Source organism: Triticum aestivum, chromosome 6A, assembly GCF_018294505.1.
Source record: "Triticum aestivum cultivar Chinese Spring chromosome 6A, IWGSC CS RefSeq v2.1, whole genome shotgun sequence".
Lineage (NCBI taxonomy): Eukaryota > Viridiplantae > Streptophyta > Magnoliopsida > Poales > Poaceae > Triticum > Triticum aestivum.
In genome coordinates, this window is record NC_057809.1 from 298,789,849 (window position 1) to 298,810,491 (window position 20,643).

The following is a 20,643-nucleotide window of genomic DNA, read 5'->3' on the forward strand; positions in this document are numbered from 1 at the left end:
CAAAACTGTTGTCTCAGGAATAATAGGAAAAATCCCAGGCGCTGAAAAAAACACATCACGGGCCGAATCTAAGGTAAGCCCAACAGTGAGGAAAAAAATAGAGGAGGGGGCGCTGGGGTCGGCTCACCCAGTGGCCTTGGCCCGGTTTGCTGGAGAGGCCACGGCAGGCCGGATCTGACGAAGGGGAGGTGCGCTGGGTCGGAGGCGAGCGAGGCTGGACCGCGGGGAGGACGACTGGGCCGGCGCGGTGCGGATCTGGCCCGGCTGGCCTGGCGCTGCGCTGCGCTGGGCTGGTCGGGGAAGCAGGCCGGCGATGAAGGGCCGGACGAAGGGGAGCTGGGCCTGGTGCGGAGGCTGGGCCGGACCAAGTCGCGGTTAACGGCGGACGCGCTCGTCGTCCTCCTCGACAGGAGAAAGAGCGAGGCCATGGCGGCGGCGGTGGCGGCTCGATCCGGCGACGGCGGCCGGCGTCAGGAGCGAGGAAGGTAGGGACGGACGGGAATGGCCTGGAGGGGCTCGAGGCGCTGCGGATCCGAGGGGGATGGCGCCGGATCTAGCCAGGGCGAGGCTGCGGAGGTCCGGCGACGTGCGGCAAACGGCGGCTCCGGCCGGCAAGCTCAACGGCGGTGGAGCAAGGACAGCGAGGCGCGAGGCGCTGGCGACGGGCAACGCTCGGGCTGGGTGGCGGCGCGGTCGGGCTCGCGCGGGCCAGATCTGGGCCCCGCGGGCCGGCGGCGAAGTGGGCGCAGGGGAGGTGAGGTGGCGGCTTCTGATTGGAGGATAGGGGCGGCGGGGCTGACGTGGCGTCTTCTGATTGGCTGGAGTGAGGTGGCGCGCGGGGGCGGACATGTCTGGTGCAGCGCGGACACGTTCGGTGGCGCGGGGAGGAGTGGATCTAGGGTTTAGACTGCGAAATGATCCGAAATTTCGGGGAGGGGTGCTCTTTTATAGGTAGAGGGAGCTAGAAGAGTCCAAATAAGGTGTGGTTTTCGGCCACGCGATCGTGATCGAACGACCGAGATGATGGAGCAGAGTTAGGTGGGTTTTGGGCCAAATTGGAAGGGTGTTGGGCTGCAACACACACGAGGCCTTTTCGGTCCCTCGGTTAACCGTTGGAGTATCAAATGAAGTCTAAATGGTACGAAACTTGACAGGCGGTCTACCGGTAGTAAACCAAGGCCGCTTGGCAAGACTCGGTCCAATCCGGAAATGTTTAATCCCCACACATGAAAGAAAGGTAGAAATGACCACCGGAGAAGAACGGAACGCCGGATTGCAAAACGGACAACGGGGAAAAAGCTCGGATGCGTGAGACGAACACGTATGCAAATGAAATGCGCATGATGACATGATATGCAATGCATGACACGCAACGAATGACAAGGCAACACCAGCGAATAACTGAACGACACCTGGCATATCGGTCTCGGGGCGTTACACAAACTCAACAAAATAACTATCATGTGATTCATAATCCAATTGAAAATTAAAATCATGATGACTAGTTTCATGATTATCATTATTCTTTATAGCATACATATCATCACAATAATCATCATAGATAGCCACTTTGTTCTCATAATCAATTGGAACCTATTCCAAAGTAGTGGATTCATCACTAAATAAAGTCACGACCTCTCCAAATCCACTTTCATAAATACTATCATCATAAATAGGAGGAATGCTATCATCATAATAAATTTGCTCATCAAAACTTGGGGGACAAAAAATATCAACTTCATCAAACATAGCATCCCCAAGCATATGGCGTTGCATATCATTAGCATCATGGATATTCAAAGAATTCATACTAACAACATTGCAATCATGCTCATCATTCAAATATTTAGTTCCAAACATTTTTTTGACTTCTTCCTCTAATACTTGAGCACAATTTTCCTTTCCATCATTTTCAGGAAAGACATTATAAAGATGAATAATATGAGGCAACCAAAATTCCATTTTTTGTAGTTTTCTTTTATAGACTAAACTAGTGATAAAACAAGAAACTAAAATATTCAATTGCAAGATCTAAAGATATACCTTCAAGCACTCACCTCCCCGGCAATGGCGCCAGAAAAGAGCTTGATGTCATTCACAACCTTCTTCTTGTAGACTCGTGTTGGGCCTCCAAGCACAGAGTTTTGTAGGACAGTAGCAATTTTCCCTCAAGTGGATGACCTAAGGTTTATCAATCTATGGGAGGCGTAGGATGAAGATGGTCTCTCTCAAACAACCCTGCAACCAAATAACAAAGAGTCTCTTGTGTCCCCAACACACCCAATACAATGGTAAATTGTATAGGTGCACTAGTTCGGCGAAGATATGGTGATATAGGTGTAATATGGATAGTAGATATAGGTTTTTGTAACATGAAAATATAAAAAACAACAAGGTAACTAGTAAAAAAAGTGAGCAAAAATGGTCTTGCAATGCTTGATAAAAAGGCCTAGGGTTCATACTTTCACTAGTGCAAATTCTCTCAACAATGCTAACTTAATTAAATCATATGGCAATCCATCAACATGCAACAAAGAGTCACTCCAAATTTTCTATCAGAGAACGTAGGATGAAACTGTGCATCAACCCATATGCATAGATTACCCCAATGTCACCTCGGGAGTCCACGAGTTGAGTGCCAAAACATACATCAAGTGAATCAATAAAACATCCCATTGTCACCAAAGATATCCCATCGCAAGACATACATCAAGTGTTATCAAATCCAATACTCAATCCAATATAACGAAACCTCAAACAGCAGGACTCAATTCATCACAGGAAGGTAGAGGGGGAGAAATCCATTTGATCCAAGTATAATAACAAAGCTTGCCATACATCAAGATCGTGCCAAATCAAAAACGCGCGAGAGAGAGAGATATATCAAACACGTAGCTACTGGTACATACCCTGAACCCCGAGGGTGAACTACTCCCTCCTCGTCATGGTGGCCGCCGAGATGATGATGATGGCCTTCAGTGATAGTTTCCCCCTATGGAAGGGTACCAGAACAGGCTCCTGATTGGTTTTTCGTGGCTACAGAGGCTTGCGGCGGCGAAACTTTCGATCTTGGGTTCTTTTCGGAGGATTCTATATTTATAAGAATTTTTGGCATCAGAAACAAGTCAAGGAGGTGCCTGAGGGGCCCACAGGCCCTCAAGGCGCGCCCTGGGGGGTAGGGAACGCCTCCTGGCTTATGGACTCCTCAGGACTCTTCTGGTCCAGCTCCGGTGCTTCGGGCGTCTCTTTTGGTCCATAAAAATCACCATAAATTTTTAGCCCATTCCGAGAACTTTTATTTCTGCACAAGAAACAACACCACAGTAGTTCTGCTGAAAACAGCGTCAGTTCGGGTTAGTTATAATCAAATCATACCAAAACCATATAAAATTGTTGTAAACATGGCATGAATGCTTCATAAATTATAGATACGTTGGAGACGTATTAGTCCTCATAGTGAGCTAATAAGACAAGCTACTCCACATAGTCGGAGATATCGATGATAATTGGCTCCTTAGACATGGAAGAGGGCGAGGCTTCCACAATGTGGGTACCCTCGTCATAGTGGTGAGTTGCCTGGCCTGCTCCAGGCACCAACCTGCTGGCTCTCGAGTTGAGTTAAGCACGGGCATGCTGAGAAAACAGCTCGTAGTCTTCGTCGAAGGCACTGACGGTGGCCTCGAGAAAATGCCATGAACTATCAGTTAAAGTAGCCAACCACATCACAACGTCGGCGCATAAGGCGTCAAAGGTGGCCTCGACAGCAAGGTGATCCTCCAAGATCTGGGGGTTGGCACGAATGGCATCCATCGCAACCTCATCCGCGTGTGCGGTCACAATTTTCTTCTCCGCTGTCAAATCCTCCTTGACCTCATGGCTATACTGCGTGCACCATGGCTTAGGGCGGCTCTTATTTGGGGGAGGGGGTGATTTGGGTGGAAGGTGCCGTACCGACGGTCGAGGCATGTGGGATGTGGAAGGAGGAGGAGGATGGGGGCAAGTGTGGATTACCTGCCTCGATCGATGATGCCGATCAACATGAAGGAGGGTCACCGGTGACGAGGTGGTACTGCAAGCAAGGTGTGAAGGTTTCAACTTGGAAAGGAAGGTGGAAAAGGGGGGAAATATGGCTTTTGGTAAGGGGAAGAGGCGGGAAGGTAGATATTTCCATGAAAACCAAAAATTTTGGATCGGTACAGCGAAAAAACTGGCGCGCAAAGTATCATTAGACGCGGTCCCTTATTCAGCACTATGTACGATATGTGAACATCACAAAAGATTCATATAGCTTACCCCGTGTGTGATGAGTTTGAACATGCAAATTTTGGTCTGAATATCCCTAGTTCCAGTGGTCATCCACGTCATTGAATAATTTGGGTACACAAAGGAACCTACAGCACACCCACACTTCTTAATCGAGCAAGTTCAGCAACTAAACCGAGCTAGCTGACCTAAACATTAACCTATCAAATTAAAGACTGGCGCTCTAAATTAAACAAAGAGTACTACTCCGGCTGGCGCTCATCGATCTCTGCTTCCTCCTCCATGTCCAGCTCGCGCCCAACGATCTCCTAGGGAAGGGGCTCCGTGGCATCAATTGCACCATACTCGGCAAGCATCTCGCCATCCGCGTCCGCCAACTCTTTGGAAAAGGCCGCCACGAGCTGGGCGTGGGTGGCCGTGATCTGGGCTTGGACGGGCTCCGTCGTGGCAATGTATGCTGCAAAGGAAAGGATGGTTGCTCGAACGCTCTCGGCGATTGCCAACTCTTCGGCCGTGGGTTGCCGACTGTTGTTGGAGAAGCTTCATTCGATTTGCACGGTGACCGCCAGGAGTTGGGTGTGGGCGGCCTCAACATGGTCATGTGCGGCCTCCATCAGGGCGAAGTCCGCCGCTGCGGAACGGAGAACTATTGTACTGCTCTAGCCAGTTCCTATGCCCAAGGCAGATGTTGCTGCCGCCACCTGAGGAAGCAATAGCAGCCGTTTGGGCTACCTTGGTCGCCTAGTCATAGATTGCGGCTGTGCTCACGCAGCTTGTTAGCACGCACATAGCGGTTGCGGCCGTGTTCTCGCTGAAGTGGGCCGCCAAAGTTGCCCTCATGACGCGGGTCCATGTCCCCATCTTTAACGGGCTACGATTAAACAGTGATATGATATTCGGGGAGCATGCTAGTGTGCTTGACACGCCGGCTGTTGACTGTAGCTAACACACCTTCTCGCATAAGCATATGCGTACTATACTCCGATGGTGCTCCAAGATATTTTGTGCTGCATCTCACATAGCTGGTGATAATAAACTATGTGTGATCTACTTGATTTTTCGTCTTGATTTGAATTATATAATGGGGTCACAGCAGGAAAGGAGGGTGTTTGAATTGCTAGAACTTTTACCTGCAGTGAACATGCAACTATAGTTGTGTCGTAAAAAATGGAATTATTCATGGTTCGTTTGGACATTTTAATACATTAACTTAGTTTTCTAGGCATTTCAGGTGTACAATTCAAAAGTAAACTACATGCACATGCTCTTGTGCACCAAAATGGGTTGTAAAATCATATAGGTGTCCATGGGTTTATGTTTATGTCCCATGCAAGAAATGGGGATGAATTTCAAACACCACGGCACCGTGGCTCTCCGGCAAACGTTGAGATACTTGCATTTGTAAATCTAGTAAATCCAAAACTCATATGAAATTCATGAACCTTGGCATGCTATCATGGAATGGCATCAACATGTTGGGGTAAAAAATGTTGTCCCATTTTGGGTAGGTTATGGTATAAGCTTCTCACAAACTAGAGCTTCTCACAAGAAGCCTCATGGTTCCGGTAGGGAAACATGTAACCTTTGTGGACAAAACGATATTCGTCGCCTCTTCTTGCTTTCAAATTTTTTTATGGTGTCAACATAGAACAACAGGAGTGTCGTGTTAAATTTTGGAATTTTTTCGGGGTTCGTTTGGACATTTTTATACGTTAACTGAGTTTTATAGGCATTTATGTGCATAATTCAAATTTGAACTACATGCACATGATCCAGTGCACAAAAATGGGTGGAAAAGTCAAATGTGTGTCCTTGGTTGCATGCTTACGTCACATGCAAGAAATGAGAATGAATGTCAAACACCTTGACACTCTAGCTTGGCCGCTAACATTGAGATACATGGTTTTAAAACTCTAGTAAATCCAAAACTCGTCTGAAATTCATGAAACTAGACATGATATCATGGAACGACATCAACATGCCGTGGTAAAAATATTGTCCAATTTGGGGCAGGTTTGGGTATAATCGTCTCACAAACCAGAGCTTCTCACAACAAGCATGATGGTGTCGGTAGGGAACATGCCACCTTTGTGGACAAAATGATATTCGTTGCCTCTTCTTGATTTCAACATTTTCTAGTGTCAACATAGAACAACAGGAGTGTTGTGTCAATTTTTGGGATTTTTCATGGTTCACTTGGACATTTTTATACATTAACTGAGTTTTCTATGCATTTAAGTGCATAATTCAAATTTGAACTACATGCACATGCTCCAGTGCATATAAATGGGTTCAAAATTCAAATGTGTGTCCTTGGTTGCATGCTTAGGTCCCATGCAAGAAATGGGAATGAATGTCAAACACCTTGCCACTATCGCTCGACCGCTAACATTGTGATACAGGGTTTTTAAATTCTAGTAAATCAAAAACATGTCTGAAGTTTAAGAAACTTGACACGCTATCATGGAACGGCATCAACATGTCGTGGTAAAAATATTATCCCATTTGGGGCAGGTTGGGGTATAAGCTTCTCATAAACCAGAGCTTTTCACAATATGTGACGCCCTGAGACCGATGCTCTAGTTCCCTTCCATTTATATTCATTATTGTTGTGTGTTTATTTTGTTTGTTGCATTATCATAAGAATTTTGCATATTTCATTCCTCTACGTTGATGCCCTGATCATGATGAGTGTCATTGTTACTTTTTGCTTCTTGCATCATGTTCAACATTTGGTTATATTGCATTGCCATGCCCATCTCCTTGTCATATTGCATTATGTTGTTTGCCATGATCATCTTGTGCATTGCCCATTATATATGTTGTGTGTTGCTCTAGTTGATGTGTGTGCATAACCCCTTTGCCATCTCTCTCTCAAACCATGGCCATGCATCATCATCTCTTCATTCCTTCTTCTTTCTTTCATTTTTGCAAGTGGCCTTTTCCCCTCCTCCATAAATGTTCATTCTTTTCCTATTAATCTTAAACCATGCCTACATCCTCTCTGCCATTTTTCAGCTCTTCTGGACTTGATTTGGTTGGAATCAAAATTGCCTCAAGTTTGAATTTAATTCAAACTTGCGATAATTTTCTTTCTCTAAAAATGCCCAAACTAATTATTTCAAATAGTGCATAATTCCAGCGTCTTGGGGATACTCTTATATCTCGCATACCCCTCTCCTAACTCCCTGGGTTTTCCCTTGGTATTTTACTGTCCAGTAAAATAGTTTAAAGGAAAGAAATGGGAGAAGGTAGAGAGAGAAGCCCTGCCGCCACTTGTATCCAGCCGGACCAAATTGGCCCAAGGCCCAGGCCACCGCGGCCTCCCTAAAGCCCAGTCGGTGCCCCACCAGCTCTAACCCTAGCCCGATCGATCCCATCTCTCTCCCTCTCGTTCCCTCGCCGCCACCACACACAGCCAGCGCTAGGAGGACACGCTTGATCCCATCGCCCCTCTCCCACGCCGGCCAGCGCTGCCCCTGTAGACACCACCACCTTGCCCCTCGCCGCCGCTCCGACCCGACCCCATGGGCCGGTTGCCGGAGCGAACCGCTAGACCCCGCCGTCTCACGCGTCTCATCAGCGCCCATGCCCGCCCGAGCTTGCTGCTGCTCCCGCCGGCCATGGCGCCGCCATGACACCTGTGCCTCCTTCCTCTCGCGCGCTTGACTCCTATGGCCCACTCGCCGCACCATGCCTGTCGCCGGACCTGGCATCACCGACAAGTCAAGAGGCCCGAGCTCCTACTTCTTTCTTCCATGGCGCTGCTGCCTCGTCGTGCCTCATCCTTTGACCCACCTAGCTCCATCATCTCCGCCCCGCACCTCACCTCTGCATCATCCCCGTCGCCCCCTTGCCTTACTCCGGCCTCCTATAGCTCGTCGTTGCTAGAGCTCCCCACCACCAGCAAGCAAGCCGCTGCCGTCCGCCTCGTCGCATTCCCCTTCGCCTCCGTCCACCATGATCTATCTCTGTTAGGGCCTGCCTCCTGCCGCTAATGCGCTACGGGAACTCGATGCTGAGTGCCTCGTCATTGGCTTCCTCATAGACACCACCGACCCTGAATTGTGTACCTTTTGCAGTCGTATGCGCCAAGTCCACCCGGTCAAAGACCACCTCAAGTTCAATTACACGAAACTCCAAGTCCGAAGACTGACGTGGCCGTGTATCTCATCTAGTGCCACTTCAGTTCGTCTACATGGCCTCTTCGTTGAACGACCGAGACGTCCCCGCACATGAGCACTATGGATTTGCATGACCCGTACCTGGATCGTCAAGCAACGCCCCGGCCGTTCGGCAAGTTCGACTACTACACGATGGGACTCCAAGTACCACTACACCCAGAGACCTCGGACCCGTCAAGTCCAACAACGATTGTGTACAACTATCGTCACCCCTGAAAACATCGAATGCGTCAAGTTCTTTTTCGAAACGTGTACCACTACCGCCGTCGAGGACCGATCATACCACTACTTCCACTAACATCATCATGAATGACTACTTCCACTACTGTCGCGAGAACGTCTACTTCCTCTACACTGCTCTGAACTTGATCCGTTCCGATAATGCACGCTTTGAAGGTATAACCGTCGAGACGAAGCCCGTGAATGAATGCATGTGTCTTGTATGAGATGCCCGTGCTTGCACCATGCTCGAATTGTCGCTTGCACGGTGTTCCTCGTTTGCCATGCCACCGACACATGGGACACCCGGTAATCGGGATCACCTGTCACACCCTAGCTAGTCATGCATTAGAGTGTTGCATCATGTTTACTCATTCATCAGAAACTTGAAATGGGGATGACAGAACCCCCAGTCCCCTCTGAAACTAACTAGGGTTTACTAAAATAATTTTCAATGAACCTGAAATGCCCTTCTAAAATGCCCATCATTTTTGTCTTGGTTCAGAACCTCTGCCAAAAGTGGTGCACATTTTCCTAGGCCATCCTAGGGTTTTTGAATTAAATCATAAATATTTGATTTTGGGCATTTAAAATAATATAAAATATTTAAATGCTCAAATATCTCCAAACTAAAATGTTTCATGTTGGAAATAATCCAACTATGGACCAGGAATAGTTTGGTGATTTTTAAAGTTGCCTAGGTATTTTATTTATTTCAACAAAGTTGCAGATATATTAAATAAAAACAGAAAACAGAAAAGAAAGGGGAAGACTTACCTGTGCGGCCCAGCCAGCTGGCCGGCCCAGCCAGCAACCGACCCAGCCCAGCACTGTAGCTCCCCGTCGTCTTCCTCCCCTCGCCCCGAAGCTGCTGCGTGCTCGCGCGCGCACGGCCGCGCGGCCACCTCCTGCTTGCCGACGCCCTCCTGGCCGCGTGGACGACGCCCGCAGCCCGTCCCGATCCCCCCTGCTCTCTCTCACTCTCCCCGGCTCTCTCCTTCCTCTCCCTCGCTCTCTCTCTCACACGGCCGAACACCACCGTCGCCACCGTTCGCCGTAGCAGTCGTCTCCGACCACCCCTCGCTCCCCCGACTAGCTCAGAAGCTCCGCCACAACTCCCTCTTCCTCCCCACCGCTCCACAGCTCCCCGGAAGCCCTGCATCGCCGCCACGTCGCCGTTCCCCTCTTCGGACTCCGACCACCGTCGCCGTCAAATTCGTCGTCTCCGGCGCGTCCCCGAGCCCGCTTCGACGCCCACTGCAACCGCGGTGAGCCCCCGGAGCGTTTCCCCCTTCTTCCCTGGTCTCTCCCGACCTCTAGGCCCTAGCTCCACCTCGACCGAGAGCTCCACGCCGCCGGCGATGTCGCCGTCGTGGCCACGGTCGCCGTAGCGCCCAACCGAGCACACCATCGTGCTCCACACATCACCAGGAGCACGTAGAACGCACCAACGCCTCCCCAAACCCCCTGCAACACTGATCCCGACCGCACCCGAACTCCGGCCGCCGCAGCCGAGCTCGCCGCCGTCAACTCCGGCCACCCCGAGCCCAACCACCACCACCAATAGACGCGGCTCAACCTCAGCAACACGTAGATGCCTTCCGCCGTCCATTTGGTCGCCGGAATGGCAAAAAGCACTCTCGCCGCCGTCTCGGATCTCGCCGGCGTCATGTCGCCGGTGGGGTTTGACTTGACCGACCTGGGGTTTGACCCCCCAGGGTCACTGACGCGTGGGCCCTGTCGGCCAGATGGTTAGGTTAGCGCTAACTACTGTTAGTCAACCCCCCTGACACTGACAGTGGGCCCCAGCGCCACTAATTAGTAATTAGAATTAATTTAAATCTGTTTAACCCCCCCTGTCACTGACGTGTGGCCCCCACACGTCAGGTTTGACTTCAGCCAGCCGCAGTTGACCTGCTGACGTCACACTGACGTCAGGCTGACGCAGTAATTGAATTTCTGGATTTAAATTAAATCAGGAAATTCCAGAATATTAATTAAACTTCAAAAATTCATAACTTTTATTCTGTAACTCCAAATTGGACAAATTATATATGAAAAATGATCAGAAAAATCCAATCTATCCATCTGTACCATTTCCATGCATGATCAAACAAGTTAAGTTGATGTTTTAATCAGAACAAGAAAAGGCACTTTAAAAGGCCATATTTGAATTTGAAATTTGAATCCTTGATTCAAATTTGTTCAAACCCTTCTGGTTTTAGTTGCATTAGCCCAACACACTCATATTGCCATGTTTCATGCATGCATCATATTGTTGCATATTGTTTGGTGATGTTTGTGTATCGATGTCCTTTGCGACAGGATCTGTCCCCGAGGAGTACCGTGATTACCCTAACGAAGAACCGTATCCGTGCAACGAACCATCAGGCAAGCAACCAACCATCTGATCATATCGATACAATCCCATGTTCTCGCTCCTGCTCTCTTTTACTGCATTAAGACAACGCGATTCAAACTGCTGTGTGTTACGGTAGTTGAACCCATTTCCTCTGCATGACCTGTCATTGCCACAGTAACTAGATGAAACCCACTAGCATGTGTAGGAGTTGATTGAGCCATATGTATGTGTTGTTCCTACCTTGCTAAGCCTGCTATGCTTAGAGTCGTGTCAGGTCTGGTTCATCTGGGTGATGGGCTAGAGTGAAATGATTATGTCGGTAATGAGAGTGGTGTGGTGAACACGATTTGGTAAAGGTATCGATGAGAGGCCATGTAGGAGTACATGGTGGGTTGTTTCATTGAAGCCGACCTTAAGCACTGAGATCTGTATGTGTGATTTAAGAATCAGCTACTACCATGCATTGGGCCCGAAACCAATGGACCCTCTCGACTTCTTATTCACCCTAGTTCTCCGTCCAGGAGTTGCAAGTAGTTTCTGGTGTTTGTAGCCTACTGGAGGCCGTGGACAGCGCTGACCGTAGGGGTGGGCTGTGATGCGGTAGGTACGTGGCACGGTGTACCGAATACCCGTTAGGTATCTCGGGAACCCTGTTCACATCGTTCGGGGCCGTATGGGAAACCTCGGCCGGACTCCCTGCGGATGGAACCTGAATAGGCGATAAACCTGGACTGGAGGCTTAGGTGATTAGGTAGGTCGTGGCCGACACCCACGTTGGGCTTCCGCTTGAAGGTTGCCGAGTACATGTCGTGTAAGCGACGGTAAGAGGTGAGAGCGTGTATGAAGAAGTACACCCCTGCAGGGTTATCATGATCTATTCGAATAGCCGCGTCCGCGGTAAAGGACTACTTGGTTGCCTATACAGTTCATAGACAAGTAAATGGAAACTGTTAAAAGCCTCAAGATAAGTGTGAGTGCTGAGGATGGCTCTTCCGTAGGAAGACGGAGGTGGATCCTCGGTAGTGTATTGAAGTGGTGAGTAGTGGACTCGTGTGCGCAAAACTATTTCAAGTTGGAGTATCGTAGGATAGTCTAGCCAAGAGTCAAAGCTGGCTTGCTGCAATAACTCCACCGACCCTTCTTGATACTATGCATGTATGTAGGATCTGATGTAAGTCTTGCTGAGTACCTTTGTACTCATGTTGCTATAATCTACATTTTTACAGAAGACGCTGCAACCCCTTCTGATGGGTTCTATGTAGACGTTGACATCAACGAGTAGGCTAAAGACCCAGGTGGTGACCCTGAGCTTGTGATGGACCACGTAGTATAGTTAGGCTTCCAAGCCTCTTTTATTTTACTAGTTGTCTGTACCCAGACAAAGTACTTCCGCTGTTGGCTTGTATGACTGTATGACTTGTATGTTGGGTCGTGAGATCCGTACCTTTGTGTATGATATGTATGGCTCCCTGAGCCTTAAATAAAGTATTTGTGTCATAGAGTCATGTTGTGATGCTTCGTTGTATTTGCACATATCGAGCATATTGTGTGTATGATTGAAATGCTTGGTATGTGTGGGATCTGACTATCTAGTTGTTTATCTTTAGTAGCCTCTCTTACCGGGAAATGTCTCCTAGTGTTACCGCTGAGCCATGGTAGCTTGCTACTGCTCTGGAACACTTAGGCTGGCCGGCATGTGTCCTTCTTCGTTCCTGTGTCTGTCCCTTCGGGGAAATGTCACGCTTTGAGTACCGGAGTCCTGTTAGCCCGCTACAGCCCGGTTTACCGGAGTCCTGCTAGCCCAGTGCTACAGCCCGGACCCACTTGCTGATGACCGACACGTTCGAAGCTGGGTCATGGATGCCTGTCCCTGTAAGTCTGTGCCACTTTGGGTTTACAACTAGTCATGTCAGCCTGGGCTCTTTATCATATGGATGCTAGCGACACTATCATATACGTGAGCCAAAAGGCGCAAACGGTCCCGGGCAAAGGTAAGGCGACACCCGTGGGAATATCGTGCGTGAGGCCGCAAAGTGATATGAAGTGTTACCGGCTAGATCGATGTGACATCGAGTCGGGGTCCTGACATCACCCCACCATATTTTGCATGTTCTATAGATCCAAACTTTCGTTTGCACCGACATCTTGATGAGCTACCAGATCATCAGAACGTTGTCGTGGCACCGTTTTCGTTATCGTTGCCATGGCACCCTTTCTTTCCACCATAGTGACAAATACTAAATAACATGCTCATGTAACATTTTCATAAAATTGCATAAAACTTGCATATGTCATTCGCATCATGATAACAACATCTAAATGTTTAAAATTGGTGTTTGCATTAAATTGCTAAATGCCATGTGGGGATTTACCGGAATTGTTGTTTGTTGTTTCCGGCCTCATTTAACCTTGCCTAAATAGTTAGTTTAATTATACTTCACCTCTTGCCATGTTTAACAACATTTAATATTGTTGGGTACATAAACGGGAGAGAACTAAATAAATGAATGTGGTGTTTCATCAATATGCAACTCGTTGCATATTGAGCTCCACTTAACTTGTAGTTTTGTTTGTTGCACTTTGCCATGCCATGCCTCTTTACACCGGACATGCATCATACTTGTTTGTGCATCATGCCATGCTTATGTGATTGTTGTTTACTATGTTGTTTGCTTCTTTTTGGTTGTGCTTCTCCTTGATGGTTCCGGTTATCGTTGCGAGTTTGAGGATCTGTTCGACTATGTTGGCTCGTCTTCTGCATGGACTCATTCTTCTTCCTAGCGGGATTTCAGGCAAGATGACCGTCACCTTGGATCTCACTATTATCTTTGCTATGCTAGTTGTCTCGATGCTATCGCTATGTTGCGCTACCTACCACTTGTTTATCAAGCCTCCCAAATTGCCATGATAGCCTCTAACCTTTTTACCCTTCCTAGAAAACCGTTGTTTGGCTATGTTACTGCTTTGCTCAGCCCCTCTTATAGCATTGCTAGTTGCATGTGAATTTACAGGTTGTTCCATGTTGGGACACAGATATCATGGGATATCACAATATCTCTTATTTAATTAATGCATCTATATACTTGGTAAAGGGTGGAAGGCCCGGCCTCATGTCTGGTGTTTCGTTCCACTCTTGTGGCCCTAGTTTCCGTCATACCAGTGTTATGTCCCTTGATTTGCGTCCCTAACATGGTGAGGGTTTATGGGCCCCTCTTGACAATTCGCTTTGAATAAAACTCTTCCAGCAAGGCCCAACATTGGTTTTAACTTTTGCCATAATAATACTTGAACCTAAAAAAATTGGAATAGGGCGTCATGAACTCGAGGATTTCTACATATACATGGGGCCAGTGCTGATGATGTTGGTCCCAAACAGGCAGACTGCGGGGCCGCCTTCGGGAAACACGAAGTATTGGGTACACCTGTAGGATGACCCATCCGGTGTACCCTAAGAACGAGATCGTGCAACTCCTATCAAGCTAGGTCGGTTCATCGGGAGGTCTTGCTGGATTTGTTTTACCATTGTCGAAATGTCTTGTGCACCGAGATTCCGAGTCTGATCGGAGGGTCCCGCAATGGAGGATTGTCTCCGCGGATCGTGAGCTTGTCATGGGCTAAGTTGGGACACCCCTACAGGGTTTAAACTTTCGAGAGCCATGCCCGCGGTTATGTGGTAGATGGGAATTTGTCAATATCCAGTTGTAGAGGACCTGAAGTAAACTCAATTAAATTACACCAACTGCGTGCGTAGCCGTGACTGTCTCTTTTCGGGTACGTTCGAGAAGAGAGCATGGTTGGGTTATGTTTGAACGTAAGTAGTTCAGGATCACTTATTGATCATTACTAGTTGGCGACCGTTTGCGTAGCTTCTCATCTTACTCTTGTACTCGTAAGTTAGCCACCATATTTTGCTTAGTCGCTGCTGCAACCTCACCACTTATCCTTTCCACACCCATCACTACAAAAAAAAAGACACGTCCGTGATATTTTGGGCTGAACAAAAAAAATTTTTGTCATACTTATGACACTTCTATGACGATAATTGTGACAAAACCTGGTATCATCATAGATGTGGTGGGGTCCTACTTCTATGACAAAAAATATTGACAGAAAATGGGCTTTTCGTCCTGGGCGGGCCGAAGACGCAGCTGCATGACATTCTTTGGGCCGTCCATGACAGAAAAAACGGTGGTAGAAGCCAGGGCGCGAACAATATCGGGGAGTCCCCGGTTACGGTGGGTGGTCGGGGGCCGAGCGATGCGCGTTTCTCTCGTACGTACGCGCGCGTGTGTGTGGCGTTGGGCTCTAACTGAACCTGAGCGATTGCACTGCAGGCTACACGTTACTGAACCCGAGCGATCGATCGATGGCTGTTAACTGAACCCGATCGAGCGATTCATTCGCTACTGCTGCTAACTAAAGCCGATCGATGCTTCCTCTGGATAAGCAATGACCGTTGCGGGGAGGGGGGTTGGATGAACAGTTCCCAGTGGGGGTGGATGAACAAGACCCCATGGTGTTGCCTCTGGATGAACGGTACCCCGATCGATTGAGCCGGTTGGGGCTGGATGAACAGGACCCCGTGGAGGGCAGGATGAACAGGACCACCCCGTGGAGGGCAGGATGAACAGTAGACGATGGAGGGCAGGATGAACAGTATCCCATGGAGGGGTGGTTGAACAGGAGCCCGTGGAGAGGGCTGGTTGAACACTAGCCGGTGGAGTAGTGCACGGTGGAGGCTGGATGAACAGGAGCCCGTGGATGAACACTCGCAGGTGGAGGCTAGAGGAGGTCGACGGTGGATGAACAATAGCCCGTCGAGGCTGGAGGGGGTCGACGGTGGAGATGAACAGTATCCCGTGGAGTCACGTTTTGTGGTACGCCACAACCCTCCCGATGAACAGGACCCCCGTTTCGACCGTAGCGCTCCAACACAAGTCCGTTTCCTCTGTTTTGCGGTACGCCACACCCCTCTCGATCAATAGGACCCCCGTTTCGACTGTAGGAGGTCCGTTTCCTCCGTTTTGCGGTACGCCAGACTCCTCCCGATGAACAGGATCCCGTTTCGAACATGGCCAGTTGAACACAAGGTTGTTTCCTTCGTTCTGCGTTATGCCAGGCCTCGTTTCCATCGGTTGTTCGGTCCAAGCCCTCCCGATGAACACGACGACGCATTCCATTCTGACCCAGCCGGTTGGCTCCCCATGAACACGACGATGACACTGTTTCTCCGTTCCGGCCCATCCATGTACATGAGCCATGGCCGTGCGTATGCGCGAGTAGGCGTTCGAGACCCTGCCTGTATGTAAGTACGTGGCCGTATTTTCTTTCTTGCACACTGGTCGTTGTACGTACGTGTACATGCTACGTGCACGCCTCTACTACGACACGTGCGTGCCTCTACATTGAGAAGTATGTACGTACATGTTCGTGACCAGAATGACAACGCTACGTACGCTTCGACCAGGTGTGTCCCGACTATCAGGCACTTCCTTTGCCTGCGAAGATGTAGCTGGTGGGTCCCAACAGTCAGGGGGGCGAATCATTTTTTTTGCCCGGACGTACTTCCTTGCGTGTGAAGATGTAGCTGGTGGGTCCTAACAGTCAGGGGGAAATGTTTTTTTCGCAAAATACGGTGGCCCGTCCGGTGGGTCCCCGCTGTCAGGTGGAGGAATAATTATTTTGCACGTAATAAGGAGGCTCTTCCTTGCTACGGCCATGGACCCAGCTGTCAGCCTCTCCATGTACAATCCACGTCCAATGGAAGCCGTTCCTTGACCACGTTGACCACACCGCGCCGAGAGCACCAGGGCGGTGGACGACGGCGGGGCCTAGGAAGGGGACGACGCGGAGCCGGGGAAGACGCGGCAGTGGATGCCCACGCATAGAGGAGTATGAGGGTTCATTGGTTCACTGCGGTGTGAGGCTGCCGTCGCCGCAAAATAACAGGGGGTGTGGGTGAGTAGAGGGATGGCCTGGCCAGCAGTGGGAGTAGTAGGGGCGGTGAGGCATCCGCTGCATCACAGCCAGCCACGGGAGGTAGGAGCATGAGGCACGACCGGCGCTGGTTTGGGCGGCTGGAGCAAGAAGACCAGAGGTTGAAGAAGCACTACAGCCGTTGGATGGAGATCGTACGGTCATTGGAGCGAGAATCATTCATATTGATTAAGTCGACAAAGCACTTCATCCCCGTCAACTTAGTAGGCCCACAAGTCAGCCTCCCACCAAGGTGGGTCCCAACTAGCAGGCGGAGTATTCATTTTTTTGTGCGTAATATGGAGGCACCTCGGGTGGGTCCGAGCTAACAGCGGGGGGGGGATGTTTTTTTGTGAAATACGTTGGCCCGTCCGGTGGGTCCCAGGAGTCAGGGGGGAAACATTTTTTCGCCAAATACGGTGGCTCGTCCGGTGGGTCCCTGCTGTCAGGTGGGGGAATAATTATTTTTCCGCATAATAAGGAGGCACTTCCTTGCGGCTGCCGTGGACCCAGCTATCAGCCTCTCCATGTACAGTGCTCTTCCGATGGAAGTCGTTCCTTGACCACGTTGACCACGCCGCGCCGAGAGCTCCAGGGTGGTGGACAACGGCAGGCCTAGGAAGGGGACAACGCGGAGCCGGAGAAGACGCGACAGTGGATGCCCACGCGGAGAGGAGTACGAGGGTTCACCGGTTCGCTACGGTGTAAGGCTGTCGTCGCCACAGAATAACAGGGGGTGTGGGTGAGTAGAGGGATGGCCTGGCCAGCGGTGGGAGTAGTAGGGGCGGTGAGGCCTCCGCCGCATCGCAGTCGGCCACGGGAGGCAGGAGCATGAGGCACGACCGGCGCTGGTTTGGGCGGCCGGAGCAAGAAGACCAGAGGTTGAAGAAGCACTATGGCCGTTGGATGGACATCGTACGGTCACCGGAGCTAGAATCGTGCAAATTGACTAAGTTGACAAAGCCCTCCATCCCCGTCAACTTAGTAGGCCCACAAGTCAGCCTGCCACTATACTGGGTCCCAGCTAGCAGGGGGAGTATTCATTTTTTTGTGCATAATAAGGAGGCACTTCCTTGCGTGCGAAGATATAGCTGGTGGGTCCAAGCTGTCAGCGGCGGTAACGTTTTTTCGTGAAATACAGAGGCCCTTTCGGTGGGTCCCAGATGTCAGGTGGAGGAATCATTATTTTGCAAGTAATAAGGAGGCATTTCCTTGCGTGCGTCCATGGACCCAGCTGTCAGCCTCTCGACGTACAGTCCACTTCAGATGCATGTCGGTCGTTGACCACGTTGACCAGGCCGCGCCGAGAGCAACAGGGCGGTGGACGACGCGAGGCCTAGGAATGGAATGACACAGAGGTAGGGAAGACTCGGCAGTTTTTCCCACGCGGAGGGGAGGACGACCGTACGAGGGTTTACTAGTTCGTCTGCCGTCGCCGGAGAATAACAGCAGGTGTGGGTGAGTAGAGGGATGGCTAGGCCAGCGATGGGAGTACGATGGGGCGGTGACTCCTACGCAGCAGCATAGCCGGCCGCGAAGAGGAGAGAGCAGGCTGTCCCGCCGACGCTTGTTTGAGCGGCTGGAGAAGGAAGAGCAGAGACTGAAGAAGCACGATGGCCGTTGGATGGACATCCAACAGTCACTGCTTGTGCATCAATCTTTTTTTGTAGGAAAGCCTCAAATATGTGGAAAACATCATACAACCCATCTACCATTATTTCTAATAATTTACAGCCCATTTGCTAATTCTTAAGGTTTTTTTTTGGGAGCCCATATTCTTTTTGTTAGCACTACAACCCATATTGTGGCCACGGTTAAAAAATTATATGAAATTTTGCATGTTTCGGTGCGGTCCAAACTGTTTTTAATCCTGAAATTTCGAGTCACATTCAAACTGATTTTAAAAATAAATGTATATCAATATAACATGCAACAAATTGTCCACGCATAAAAATCAATGCAATTTAAAATCTTGAAATGAAAAAAAAAGAAATTTGAAACTAATTACCAGTTTGATGTGTTCTAAAAATGTACAGCCCATTTCTCATTACTGATAGGCCATTTTCTCGGCCAACCGAATGAAGCTCTCCTCGTCTTGAAAGATTTGCAGCCCAACAGGCATAGCAAAGCGACTTACTTGGCAAATCACAAAGAAACTGGATTGTGGCCGTGGACCCAGCTGCGGCCGTGGACCTAGCTGTCAGCCTCTCCACGTACAGTACTCTTCCGATGGAAGTCGGTCGTTGACCACATTGACCACACCGCGCCGAGAGCACCAAGGCGGTGGACGATGGCGAGGCCTAGGAAGGGGACGACGCAGAGCCGAGGAAGACGCGGTAGTGGATGCCCACGCAGAGAGGAGTACGAGGGTTCACTAGTTCGGCTGCGGTGTGAGGCTGTCATCGCCGCAGAATAACAGCGGGTGTGGGTGAGTAGAGGGATGGCCTGGCAAGCAGTAGGAGTAGTAGGGGGCGGTGAGGCCTCCGCGGCATCACAGCCGGCCACGGGAGGCAGGAGCACGCGGCACGACCGGCGCTGGTTTGGGCGGCTGGAGCAAGAAGACCAGAGGTTGAAGAAGCACTACTGCCGTTGGATGAACATCGTACGGTAACTGGAGCTAGAATCGTTCATATTGACTAAGTTGACAAAGGCCTCCATCCCCGTCAACTTGGTAAGCCCACAAGTCAGCCTCCCATGATGCTGGGTTGCAGCTGGCAGGGGGAGTATTCATTTTTTTGTGCATAATAAGGAGGCACTTCCTTGCGTGCGAAGATGGCTGTTGGGTCCGACCTGTCAGCGGGGGGCACATTTTTTTGCGAAATACAGAGGCCCTTCTGGTGGGTCCCAGATGTCAGGTGGAGGAATCAAATACTTGAGAAGGCGTACATAACAAGCTAGTGTACCAGTAAAGAGACGTTGCTTAGTTTTAGAAAAAAGAGAGACGTGCTCCTGTAGCTGGTTCGAATACAAACCTAGACTATGACTATATATAGTGCTATGCTACTTTGCAAGTAATGAAACTGACATATCCAACATTCACTTATCCTCTTCTCTGCTTACTCTGCCTAGCATTAGAAGCTCTTGCCGCAGCAACCATGTCCGCTGGCTGCTCGTCCACCTGCTCTTTAGCAGGCAACAACCAAATATGCGCCAAGTCACCACCCGTACCATCGCCTGTGGGTCTCATCACACCCCCACCGGCATGCGCACCACAGCCGGTTGCTCATCGCAACCCGCTGCCGTTGGTGTGGTGCCACTATTGCAAATCACGCAGAGTCATCCGTCGCGTCTCAACCACAATCCTCAACCCTGGCCGAGTCTTCTACAGATGCCCGAATCATGGGGTAATAATATGTTTAAGTGTTGTTCTGCTGCTTTCAGTTGCTGATTTTTTTTAATAGTTTGGTTGATGATCTTCCAATTTGATTCGTGCAGAAATGGGAAGATTCGTGTGATTTGTATTTCTGGGAAGTTGCTGATGTGGGGGAGTGCAACTACACTGATTATTTGTTAGCCGAGGAATCCCAATACCAGCAGGTTGGGGTGTTGGACAAGTAACTAAAGGAACGGCAGAAGAGGAAGATGTAGAGCAGAAGGTGAAAGATGCAGTTCCTCTGATCATGGCCAAGCAACAGCTGC